Source organism: Pelobates fuscus, chromosome 4 (assembly GCF_036172605.1).
Source record: "Pelobates fuscus isolate aPelFus1 chromosome 4, aPelFus1.pri, whole genome shotgun sequence".
Lineage (NCBI taxonomy): Eukaryota > Metazoa > Chordata > Amphibia > Anura > Pelobatidae > Pelobates > Pelobates fuscus.
The window spans coordinates 349,578,581-349,592,530 of record NC_086320.1 but is presented as its reverse complement, the minus strand read 5'-3'; the positions used below and the strand labels follow the sequence as shown (position 1 = coordinate 349,592,530).

Sequence of the window (13,950 nt, the reverse complement as noted above, 5' to 3'; positions counted from 1 at the left end):
AAATATAACTTTTCCAGAGATGTCCCCATATTCTTAAGAATCGTTACCAAAATTAACTTGAACTTAGTTATGATATCATTCAGTCACGGTGTCCACTTCTGACGAATTTAATGACACTATAGAAACGAATGACGATAATAATGTGTTTTTTATTCAGTCTTTATGCTACAAGTGATTACATCGTGTTACATAGATCACGAGTTCCAATGTTCTTGAAAAATGACAGAACTTTACAACAGCTGCGGATTCAGCACACGTCAGGCACTAGATATTTCGTTATCTGTTTTATTTTTATTGTTGGTGTGTTTTCATTTTGACTTGACTGGTTGTTTGCCAGTTCTGAGGGTCTGGATCAAAAGGACATTTGCTGACACACAGAAAACGAAAACCCACCAACAAAGGCAAATACTTTCAGGATTCTAACGCGGCCAAACTCATCCTAGGGCCTGAAATCTTGCTGTAATGATGAAACACTACATATATCGGATTAGATGCGAGTAGAGTCATCACCTTTGTTTTCCCTTGTAGAGCAAGTCATGCTGCAGAAATTCTCTAATAACCTCTGCTAAGCCAGGCATCAAGGAATGTTAGCCTGGAAGGCCTTTTTAAGTAAACTCTGAAGAAAAAAAGCAGCAGTTTCAGATTACAAAAATTGCATTCTAGCATGTTTATGAAGAGCATGACAGACAATATAGAACCTGTTACAATATGGGAGGGGGCAGGAGCACTGACAGGAATTAGCTTTAAAAGCCTTTTTCCTTTACGGTAAGATGAATAAGCTACAGATAAATACTCAGATATACAGTTGAACAACATCTACATATCCTACATGTAAACAAACAAACAAGTAAAAATAAACAGGTCAGACACAACGGTTGAGAATGTTTGTGTTTCCTACGAGCTCCCAGAATGCCATTCAAAATATGCAAATAAGCATAGACAGCTTTAATTTTTTTAAGATTTTTTTCCCAGTATTTCTGTAGGTTCTTCTTTCAATGATCTGATGTTTTATAAAAACAGCTTTTCACATCAATTTACTGGTTAGGATCAGAACAACCTAGTTTTGCCCTTTTTAGCTCCTCGGCATGGTGCTGACTATACAGATAATAAAGATGAATGTTTCACACAATCACCAGTATTGCTTGTCCATGGTATAACAAAAATATATGTACTTTGCTGCATTGCTTTGACTTCTAGAACATCTCATCCGCTATAGAAAATAAAGCATCAAAGATTTCTCAGGTCTTTTTTTTTCTTCTTTTTTTAGAATTTAGTTTCTACAGTACTTTACACCAAAAAGTAATATAGATTTATTTTAGAATATAATAAAAACATATGAGTAATGGATTAATCAGGTGACATAATCTATTTTTAAATAGACAGTAAAAAAATAAAGATTAGCTCAATTTATATAAAAAAAAAAGAATATTTACAGAAATCCAATAATATAGTTGGTCCTCACTTTGAGACCTACCTGCTTTACGACGGCGCGGACTTACCACCATGCTCTCTAGCGTGGGGATTCAAAAGATTCCCCCGAACACAGATTTTAGAGATTCTCTGTGCTAGTGCGCTAATCTATGTTTGGGGAATTTTCCCCGAACAGAGATTTGTGGGATTCCCTGCGCTAGTGAACTGGTCTATGTTCGGGGGCGTTCCGGCGAACGTAGACCTGCTCTCTGTCGCATGCTTTCTAGAGCATCCTCATTTACCGACCAATTTGTTTTATGACCAAGTCATAAGAACGGAACCCAGTCGGTAAGTGAGGACTGTCTGTATATGAGCAGGTCATGGAACATGCCTATTTTTAATTGCATTGTCCTTTAAAGTGTACATTTTGATCTGAAAGTTTGAAAAGACCAAGCAGCCAACAGTTCTCTTCTGTTCTTCCCTTTGGATTTAAATAAAAAAAAAAAACGCAAGGCTTCTCATTAAACTAAAACTGCATCATATATAAAACTCATTACTTTTACATTAGTAATTTTTTATTCATTTGATCTCAAATTATATACATAAATTATCTAGGTGATACAAATTTCAAAATGAGCCCATAAATATTTTCTTCAATTGCAACATAACATATACTAAAATTATTATAAAACGCCTTCATTAGAGTCTTCCGTTTGTAGAAGAGATCCCCATGACATTGCTGCTACAGTAAACAATTTATTTTTGGCAGTTGCTAGGGTCAGATGATGAGGCTGTTCTAATGAACGGAACCCACTGACAATTCCATGGCAGTATGGCTGCCAGAATATGATAATTTTGCTGGAAGCTTATTAATTCTACAATCCTTTTAGGAAGGGTGTGAAAGTGCTACTGGCCAGCATGTGGGCTTCATGTGCTCCTGGTGTAAAATCAATTCATTCATATTGGCAGTTCATTCGGGATCCTGTCCCTGAATAGTTCTCTGAATTCACACAAGGAGCACAAGATTTTGCCAGGCAGTATCTTACCCTGTTCAACAGAAATCAGAATTAATAAGCATGCCACAAACAAATGTTGACTTGGCCGACATGGTTTTTAAACCAGAGTTTAAGAAGAAACACTTTTTTTAACTACACATTTACCCTTGTCTCAGTGTGCTGCTTCAGATAACATCTTTTCATATTCAGGCATTACTGGACCTTTAAAGGGGCACTAAAAGCATAACAACTATGTCTCCATGTAGTGGTTATGGTACAAGGTGTTTTTGGGTGGTGCCAACCAATCTTTGTCAAACCATTTTCAAACCTTCTCTTGGTACCCAGAGTCTGGACCTTTTGTTTTTGCTCAGAAAAAGTAAACTTTTCACTGCAGTATTTGCCATCAAATGCTGACCAACCAGAACTTTCAACAAGGTGATGCGTTATTATCTTCACTGGGTAACAATACATGAGGACAGAAGAAGAAGTTTTGAAAATAAGTATTCTGTTCTGAAAAGTGATCTAAAGTTCTAAAAATGGTGCAATCACCATAGAAAACAGTAGAACCAGCAGGCACATTCCATTAGTAAAACCTGATTTTTTTTACATTGTTGTACCACTTTTTTTTTTTTAGAAGAGAACTCTTTGATAAATTGCCTGCAGTGTGCTATTGAGTACAAAGATGAGCACTTAGTCATAGGCATGAGGCCATACTAAGGTAATGACATTAAACCATGGCTAGGAAGTATGAGATAAGCACAGGAGTAGCCTGGGTAAGACTGGGGGCATGCCAGCGACACAATTCTGATGATATCTGCCAAAACGTTTTGTCTACCAGGCAAACATGCTCACCAAAATGGCATGCAACCCTACAAGCCAGCCAGCCTGGGCAGGAATACCCAGAACCAATTAGAGCATTTCATAATAACATGTTTGAACTTTGCCCTAGCAGACCAAGAAATAGGACACCAAAGAAAAACCCTAGGATGGCGGAATTGGCATACCAAATCAGGACCAGCCCAGTGGAAATAAAACCGCCTGTAGGTATGATTTAACTACTGTGGCAATTAGTCAACCAATTAAACAATCATTGGTTTTCTTAAAACATTTAAACTGGACGGTATGTGCAAACCGTGAGTGCAAATCTTCTCCAACCAAACATTTCCATTTAAAAGTATTTCATACTTATATGCATGTTTCTACACAATCGTCATCGCTAGTATTTTCTTTAAATTCTAAATTAAAGATTGCTTTTCCATTAGTTTGCGTGGCTCTGTTGAATTGCTTAGGATGCCCCAAATGTACTGCACTATAACTTGCTGAACCAAAATTAAGTTCTTTTTAATTTATCATGACTTTTGGTACATGGTTACTGCAAGTCACAGTACAGGACTTGCATCCCACGAAATCTGACATTTAATTAATTCTTCCTGTCCGGAACCAAGGTTAGACGGTGAGATAGAACAATCCTCAAACACTATTTGTATTTTGTACACAAACACCACTGAGGATTATCCGCTAATTCAGTGAATTGGCAAGACACTTTCAGGCCAAAGTAGCTGACCTGGAAAAACAGATGAGTTGTATTTTGTTACGGTTTGATTATTTTGGCCTACAATTTGCAATCCCTTAGCAAATTTGCCACAATTCCCTTTTTGGGGAATGAATTCCCACAAAAGATTTGTCAGCACTTCACTGCCCCTGGCTATAAAATTAAAGTAGTTTAGCCTCCACTCCTCGGCAGATGACCTTTCTAAGCCCTTTTATTCAGTAAAATGAAAAATTGCCTACAGCGTTTACTTTGTGTGAGTAACACATCTACCAGATACAAACTTCTTTAAATGTAGTGCTGGTTCCTTTTCACTCTAACTGATCCCGGGACATTTCCTCACATGGTATTTTTTATACGGTATGCGGATTTAAAATATAATTTTGCTTACAAAATAAATATAAAAAAGATACATGATAAAAAATACATTTAGGAGTTTGGTAAAAAGTGAGTTGTGGTAAAATTAAAACATTTATAGTAAAACAGAATTCAAAAATATACCAATTTCAGTTACTTTTTCAGATCTAAATACAATTCAGAAGTTGCAATTCACAGCAAGTCACAGTTTGACGGATAGATAGTCACAAGTGTCAAATCACATAGACAGGCATGTATATTGAATAGACCAGGCAAACTGTATCTGCACAGGATGTAATATATCTAAATCACCAACATGTTCTGCAGTGCTGTACAAATACAGATTTACATCAACAAACAGCTCTGATCACTGCTGTATTCAGTACATCTATACGCAGGAATACTATTCAAAGAATTATTCTGTGTATTCTTTAAATTCAAATAACATGCAGATTCAATGCACAAGAACTGTAATAATACAATTAACCATTGCATGACAGGGGCGTATAAAATTAGCAAGATCCCCTATAATGAACTACATGCCAACAGACTGAAAAATGAATACACAGCCTATATAATAGAGATCTTAAAATCTTAAACACTCCAGTATTTGCAAACTACCAGTCCCATGATACTCTGCCATGATTGAAAATGAAGTCCACAATAACTGGAGTGCCAACCTTACCCATTACTATTATTATGATTGCCATTTATATAGCGCCAACAGATTCCGCAGCGCTTCACAATATTATGAGAGGGGGGATTTAACTATAAATAGGACGATTACAAGAAAACTTACAGGAACGATAGGTTGAAGAGGACCCTGCTCAAACGAGCTTACAGTCTATAACTTATCTGTAGGACTTTAAAGCTTGCAATCAGACAGTCTTACAGCAAACACTGCTAGGTCAGAGCAAGACAAGTTTAGAAAATCTGGAATGTCCGATATAAAAGAACAAACATGTTTAACTTGGAAAAGAAAAAGGAATGTAGTGTACCCTGTGCAAATTATATTTAATATTTAAAAAGCAAAACATTTAACGACTCGCTGGCTGGCACAGAAAGGGTTAAGGAATAGACAGTACCTTTTGATGATCTGGGTCCAGTTTCTTTAGTGGATCTCTGCGTTTTTTGCACCTGCTGTTCTTCCTGCAGTCTCTGCTGCTGTTTAATAAGCAAGTTCCCCTCACTGCCTGCTCTCAGGATCTTGTCTCCTAAGCTGATTTTTTTTGATCTGCTACTAAAATCTTCTTTTCTATTTGTAGGAAGCTTAGATGCCACATTAGCTGACAGGGGCCTAGCCAACCGAGAAGGCTTGGACATTCTCTCAATTGTAAAAATGTAGCCAAAAATAAAATAAAAATCGTAATATTTACAAATGTATCTAAAAGCAAGAAAAGGACAATTGTTAAAGCCTAATCAGTTTCCCATAGTTGCAGAGCTGTAGAAAGGAGCTGGGAATTTCTCCACCTTGAGCTGAAAAAGCCAAGGGCTGGGGGGGACGTTTAATCAGTTTGAAGCTCCAGGAAGCTGGCAGTCAGACAGGGACTTTGTCAGACCTGTGGATTGTGGAATGTGTTCCTCTGGATCAGTCATAGGAGTGACTCCTCTGCAGTGCTAGATTTACAAAGTGCTGGGGTACAGCAGATGCTGCGGTTGGCTGCTGTGATTGTGTGTGTGTGAGTATGTGTGTGTGTTTGTCAGTAACTGCATGAAAAGGCTGCTGGCAGGCTCAGACTAGTAACTGGTCCTTATCACACCACAGCAAGAATTCCCCCCAATGCCCCACCTACCCAGGTAAACTTGTCCAACACAGCACAAATGTGTACATTTACTGACAAAGGAATTTAGTGCAATCTCCAACTGTTTTATTGATGCTATTTTCATGCCAAGATATATTTCTGGTTAATATTACAGATGTCTTTAAAAGATTCTTTTTTTTATTTGAAGGGGTGTGTATGCCAGGAAAAAAAAGCCAAACATTTTGTTGATATCAATCCAAAATGTCACCATTAAAAAAGGTGTCTAAAATTATAGTATTTAGAAGGACTGTTTAATTTGCCAAGACTAACAGTTTTTGGTGTAAAATGTTCCGTTCCCTTGGCAATTCTCCAGTTACTTGTTTGGTAAATAAATTACAGGTTGTTTGTGTAGATGAGTCACATATATATTTAAATTAGCATTTTGTTAGAGTAGTTGTAGTGGATTATTTTGATGAAGCTCGCATGTGAGGCAGAAATATTGCAATTTCAAATAAAACATCTGTTTCAAAGATGCGGCTCTGTTAGAATAGAAGAACCAATAAAAACGGTAAAATAAATAAAAAATAGAATGTTATAGTGCCACCATTTAAGCACTTGTTAACTTGGTAGAAAATTTATTTTCATTTTAGTTTTGTTTGTACTGAACTTTTGTTCAGTTTCAGGCCACTGAATTTGAAGAGAATTTCAGATTTAAGACCAGTGTAGCTGACGTGGAGAATTTTTCCAGTTCGAGTTTTTGACCTTAAATTTGAAATTCACATTGAATCATCATTAAAGTAACACTACACTGTTAGGACTACACAACTATATTCCTACCACTATAGTATCCATCTGCCTCCATTTCCCTCTCCTCCCCGCCGGACATAAAATGGTTACAAATCTTTTCTTTCACTCAGCTGACTCTAGCGCCAAGGTCTCTCAATGTTAGATCAGGCTCCTTCTCCCGCAACATAACAGAAATCCAGGAACCTAATGCGCATGCACAGAAAGTGTTAGACCTTCACCATTGGAACAAAGCGTTGAATCAATGCTTTCCTTTGGGGATTTTGAAGACGCTGGACAGCCTCACGCAAAGCGGGCATCCAATGTTGTTTCAAGGAGATTAACTCTCTGAAAGAAAACTCCTCTAGCGGCTTTTTGGATGACAGTCACTAGGGGCAATCTTAACCTTTCAATGTACACAGTGCTCTTTTTTACAAAAACGGCAGTGTTTCCATTGCTGGTTTAAAGGGACAAGGACACTGCACCCAGAATACTTGAATGGCCTTGGTGCCTATAGTGTCCCTTTAAATTCTCACTTTACTTAATAACCCTAAATTGTCTGAAGTGACAGCTCCTCTTTCCCTAGCCTCATTAAATGTCACTGAAGTGTTATAAAACATATGTTTGTGTTCAGTTCAAGTTCCCTCCCATAATGACCTGGGATTGCACATGCACACTCAGGGATCTACAGAGAAAAACACAATGCGCATGTACACACTCTTGCATTCATCAAAGAGAAACAGTCACTTAAAGATAAGTAACACTTCCTTGTTCCTTCACCCCAGTAAATGCGATATTGCAGCCTCCATTGGGGTGAATAACACTGGAGAGGTAAGTAAACAATGTACTTACCTTCACTGTGCTTCGTGATATCACCTCGCCATGATGTCACTACACACGTGTGCATGTTCAGGGATCGAAAGGACAAATGCGAATGGGCATTTTGCATTTTTTCCATTAGTTAAAGTAGGAGTTCCAAGAGTTAACTTATTTACATACTTTGCCTGAAGATTAGCAAACATAGCACAGACTGTGGCTAACACTTAGCTATTAGATTGTGCTAACGTTCCCCAGACATATGACACTTCAATAGTTAATTAAATTTATGTAGAATGGCCGGCATGCCTTACAACTCAATATTAAAACTATTAGATATTTTAAGAAATTAAATTACGGCTATCGGGTTGCACTAAAATCTCAGTGGCAACAGTTTCACTTTCATTCTCAAACTATTATGATGCATTGATGCTTAGGAATTAGGGATTCACGGGTTACTCCAACTGAAAAACAATGTTATGATAAAACATAGTAAGCCTTGCTGATACAGCTCTCCCCTTAAAGACAAAAAGAGAAAATGCATTGGTAATTCAGTGCAGAGGCCAAGTTCTTCCTGCAGCGCTATCCACCTTTTGTGGCATCATCCCCCTCACTGCATGGGAGGTATATTATGGAGTCAGGCCTGGGGAGGGCATAGGGTAGCACTTAGAAAGAAACGATGCCAACCAATGGTTAACCATCGCCAACATGGACATTTTTATTCCAGTCAAAGTACATGTAAGTACATAGATTGCTTTTTAGTTACAACTAAAGTTTTTCAGCATATTATTCATAATAACTATGCAATTGGTAATATACATTTTTAAAAATGCCTTACATAGGTACTGTCAATTATCTGGATTATTTCAGTTAGTTTCAATGTTGTATTTGTTTATTTTTTCTAAATTAGCAGAGTAAAATATAAATAACAGGATAACGTTTATAGACAACATTTAAGACAGTACTATAAGCAGTGTCTTTTTTTTTTTTTTTTTTTTTTTTTACAAAAACAGGGCACTCTTGATGCCAAAATCTGAGCCCCTGACCTACCACTTGGCTAATCAAACAAAACGAAGATTGGGATATCAGAAAAGTAAATAAAATAGTCTAAAAATAAAAAAGTGTAAAATAGTAATAGTAATTGTGTGCTCAAGTGTATCTAAGTGCCGTTACCGTATTTGTTTCATTTGTGATTGCAGGGGTGTATTTATGTGGAATGTCTGTGTTTTAGTGGTGTGCGCGAATTAAGGAGTGTACAGTACTTGTGACGAGTCTAGTGTGTGTAAACAGCAGCAACTCTGTAAAGAAGGAATCTGTAACCAGCTATTTAACAACGAAACAAATGATATAATACTATTTCTAGAACTTACATTTTTTTCTGTTTCCTTTTTAAAAAGCTATGCCCTTCCCGGAGATAGGGCACTAGAACAGGCCCTGGTCCAAGTTGTAGACCCACAAGGGGATCCCCATGTTTTGTTAAACTATTTAAAAACAAATTGCAACATTACAACTACAAGGGGCTGAGACAGTTATACAGAATAGAGCGGCACATTAACATGAATACTGAAATCGCAGTCTGTCTTTTCAGCATCGCCAGATTGCTCTTTTAATCGCTTGCACTCATTCATAGCGCCCTTATCTAACAGAAAGGCTTTTTAGAAACTTTGATAATTAGACCATATAAGATTAAGTAACCTTTACTGTCTACAGTATTATCTCACTATTTCAAACATCAAGAGCAATTTAGGCAAATCCACTCACACGTTATCTCATTCTGTTTGAACTGTAAACTCTGGGGGCCTGGATGGGAAGCCGGCTTTTAGAAAGGGGTGATGTGTTTTAAAGCACATCAATATTGTCATTCTCGTCTATCTTCTCTTTACTACTAAGATTCTCTTTTACCTCTGTGTTATATTTATTTCTTCCTCTAACTCGTCTCATTCCGCACATACCTTCTAACGTAAGGCTCACCAAAGTTTGGTTAATGTTTTACATATATTCTACCATATTATCAAGATTGGGTAACCCCTTCACACAGAGTATAAAGAAACAGTAGCCTAAATGAAGTAAAAGACAGAGGGAGATACGTATACCGGACGTTAGAATGGCCGAGCTAAACATGTGCCCAAGATGGGCGTAAATACAGCTTGAAAATAAAGCCAAGGATGCCAGAGGTACTCAAAATACGAAATAACATGCCGAGGTCAGGGATAGTGAAAATCACAATAGTCAAAACAAGGCCAGGTCAGAAACAAGAAAACTACAACTGTTCAGTATGTACTCTTGGGCTAGAATAAATCACGACAGGGTAAGGATCCACAGAAAGAAGGGAGTATAAAAAGGGACAACCAAAATACCATTGGACAGCATCATCACCCTGCAGCAATACAAACATAGGGGTGTTACTAGTGAAGAGTAGATGAAGAGCCCAATAAAAGCTAATCTAACCTTATTTAAACCAAAACCTACAGGGTCTTGTATTTTATAAGGACTCCTGTACGTGGCGCGAGGTTGCTATAGCAATCTGGCAGCCTCGCAGAAGTGAGGTAGTGCAGACTATGCTCTGCACAGGAAACATTGGCCATTCTGGCCAGACTAAATGCGAGGCAGCCCGAGGTATGACACATATCTATTCTTTTCCCCTTAAATTTGCGCTCCGCTGCATTTATTATTTGTGATAATTATGCTGCAATCTTCACTCAATGAGCAAACATATCTCTCTTCTTGGGTTCTGCAGAGAGACTGAAAAAGATATGACTCCACCCATAGTGTATTTTACCTATGGAAATATAGTACTGTAATCAAACAGTTAGACAGGAGGAGAAGTAGGGAGGGAATAATCATGATAATCATGATAGACTAAGAGCTAGGAATGATCTGTAGAATTCCAGCACTTGTCATAAAAATGCATTTTCAAAAAGGGCTGCTAGTTTCTTACAAACACCAAAAACAGGATATTCAACCTATCAGTCATTTATTTGAGAGATGCCTTATATATTCTAAAAAATGTGATCCTTACCAGTTCTACAGAGAATGAATAGATAAACTAATATATTCAATTGTGAAAAATTACACATTTGTTTTTATTTAAGGAATACACAAACCACTCCGAAGTATAGAAGATACGTTAGATACAAAGACAACTTGCCGCAGAGATTTTAACCAATAGTTGCATTTTATGAAGATAAGCACAAAGTGTGCATAAATATTTTCGGTATCCTTTCTGTTCCTTTCCTGAAGACTAGAAAATAATTCTGACTTACTTGACAGCACAGACCCTGGTAATGCCTATTTCAATCAAGGACAAACAGCAAAAATCAACAGACACAAACAACTGTAAACAGAAAAAAGTAAAGCAGCAGGGAGTGTTTTGGGAAACCGATAAAGACGACTTTGCACCATATGTTGTTAGCTTCAGGCTAAATAAGAAAAAAATAAAAAATAAATAATATCATCCAGCTTTTATAATAATTATTGGCTTCGCATTTGAATACAGCGAAAAAAAAGACATCAAGAAATAACAAATTAGTACATCTCTTTCCAAACAATTATTTCGTTAGAGATAAAAACAAGAGGGTTTATAACGGTTAGTCTTATAATTGGTTGCATGTAAGAAATATTATATAGGTTGTGCAGAGCAAATACACATAAAGACATTGTAACAACATTAATAGGCTGTTACAGTAATGAGGACATTCTTGGTTGTTTTCTGTTACCTAAAGTCACCCAGGTGCTCACTCACATCCAGACAGAGAAGGATTAAGATTCCACAGAGCCGTAGGTAGGTTACCTGTTTGCCCCCCAAAGCCCCTGCATTTATTCTTCACATCGGAGTGGTGAAGGGGCAAATTCCTGTTTCAGGGGCTCTGTCTAACTTCTGGGCCTTTGTCGGCCTTCTTGGGTCACCTTATAGTTAATTCTGCTTTGCATCCTAGGGTGTTGGTAAATTCCAGAAACACCTTGGCCTTGGGTCCAAAGCAAAACACAACATCTTAATTAGTATTTTTATTTCCACAATTCCAGCTTATCAGACAGCAGTTTAATGTAAGAAAAATATAAATGAGGTGCCACAAAATATACTTAAATGTGGTGGATATAGTGCATAAGAATCAAATATACTTATCTGAAATTTTGAACCAAAACAGCCTCTCAAGGTCATGACCCAGTTCCCGACCTTTTACAACATACACAGATATACAAAGGAGTCTGAGATACGGCTGTGTGAACTCTAGATCAGGAACAAAAAATATACATAGTGTGATACAGTAAACAGAATAGTAATGCGCTGTGATTATAATACACTCACAAGATCAGAATAGGCAGTGCGCTCAGAAGGTGCATGCCCCGATATTGATGGGCGGCTAGATGCCTCCACTCTCCACTGGTAATCCAAGCGGATCGAATGTGAAAATGAGACTCCGGTGAGTATAAGTTGTATAAATGTATAAATTTATTGTAAAAAAAGGGGCCATATACATTAGCCACCTAAAATAAAACAAAAGAGTAGAGGTCCTACGTGTTTCGTTCCTGTGGTTGGGAACTTCCTCAGGGACCAGATTCTAATGATACAACAATAAAAACAATCAATACAGAAAAAATCATAGCAGTGTAATGTCCCTACCACCTTCCCAAAAGTACGGATATCATACCTAGCCTGGTATTTTCCCAAAATATCCCAGGTCGACATTTATTGTCAATAGTCAAACAAATGGATCATTTAGAAAATATGTAAGTACAAGCAGCAAATCCTAAATTATGGGGCTCACTCAAAAACCTCAGAATAAAAGAGTGTACACAATGGAATGAAATAGGTTGCACCACAGCTAGATAATGTTATAATAGGGGTAAAAATACCGATAAATGAACTACAATAATATACACTCAGAAACTATCAAATTTAAAAATTATGGAAAATAAAAAGATAATAAGTAGATAAATAAAAAAGTGAATAAAAAAGTCCAAAATCAGATTTTATTACCATTTGAAGAAGCCATGTGTTGGTGAAACAAGTTCTCTTTGTTTTAAAGTCTGTTGTATTATTAAAGGAAAATTGGCCATTTTATTTTGCTGTGCCATATATCCTTTTCTTTTTATCTTTATTTATTAATTTTAACCTGGTCACCTAGAATTTTGGAGAACAACTCACCAAAGAATGTTACGCCTTGAAAATTTAGCAGTAGTTCCTGTTTAACCAAATGTGAGTATTAGACATTTTATTGGTTATTTTTCAACATATTTTATGCAGAGAGCACTATTTTGCATTGTCTCTCTTTTTTGGGACACCTGAACTCTGAGCAATCTGTGAAAAGTACCACTACATGTGAATTACACCAGAGCTTGTACTAGCTCTGCAATTTGTGAGTAGGACTATTACGCTCTATATAACACTTTTAATCTGTTTTTGACATACTACACTATTTTTCTCTCTTCTTTTTTATGGTTAAAACGGACTGAATAAGCAAGAATCTTCAGTTTACCACAAGAGAATCAACGGAAATAAGGTCGTAATTTATTGTACCTCTAATTTTGAACTTTTTTCTTCACCTTTTTATTTATTTACCTATTATCTTTTTATTTTCATTATAACATTTGATAGTTTCTGAGTGTATCTTATTTTTTTTTTATCAATTAGTATTTTTACCCCTGTTAATACATTATCTACCTGTGGCGAAATTTCATTCCATTGTGTATACAACATTTACTGTCACCCATTTGCTCCATTCACGTTCCCAATTTCTTCATTTAATTATTATCACAATTCTCCCAGCCTGTGAGTAACACATAACCCCCATCCATTGAATATCCCACTTCTCCCACCCACAACGAGTAAGTGACACCCAATATTTCACTCTAACATCTACCTAACGCATAACCTCACCTTCTCCTACCTAAGACAGTTAATGATCTCTAACAGGCAGTTAAGGTGGCCCTTTCAATTTTCAGATTTTATTTTTAAAGGAATTCTTGACAATCCTTGGTGGCCCAGTGGTGAGGGACTCTAGTCTTCATCTCCACTGGGTGCAGATTGAGAATACTCTTCTTCTGAGCCCCAGCACTGTATGGGATCATAGCATTGCCCTACTGAATAACTAGACATCACAGGAGGAATACTCTCAGTCTGCACCCAGCAGAGGTGCAAACTAGACTCTTCTGGCAATCCCCCCACCATACAAGCCTGCACTGGCCCAGTGATATAGATTTTTGGTATCTCACTGGGCCCGATTGCAGTTGTGTATATATATATATATATATATATATATAGCATTACTCACTATTTATATAAGATATAGGTAGTTTT

General features: G+C 37.0%; 1 protein-coding gene across 11 annotated transcripts in view; it reads right to left on the bottom strand.

Annotated features, from left to right (window-relative positions):
* The window catches only part of KIAA1217 (KIAA1217 ortholog), a 591,389-nt gene that overhangs the window by 383,882 nt on the left and 193,557 nt on the right, over nt 1–13,950 (bottom strand). For 3 of the 11 annotated variants that reach the window (XR_010090786.1, XR_010090787.1, XM_063452549.1), the window contains exon 1: nt 5,397–5,614. The exons of 3 other annotated variants lie outside the window; for them this stretch is intronic. The gene's annotated coding sequence lies outside the window, so the exon portion shown is untranslated. Of the gene's footprint in view, nt 1–5,396; nt 5,615–13,950 lie in introns of those variants that run through there. 5 more of the 11 variants (XM_063452540.1, XM_063452553.1, XM_063452541.1 and 2 more) reach the window with 2 other exon arrangements.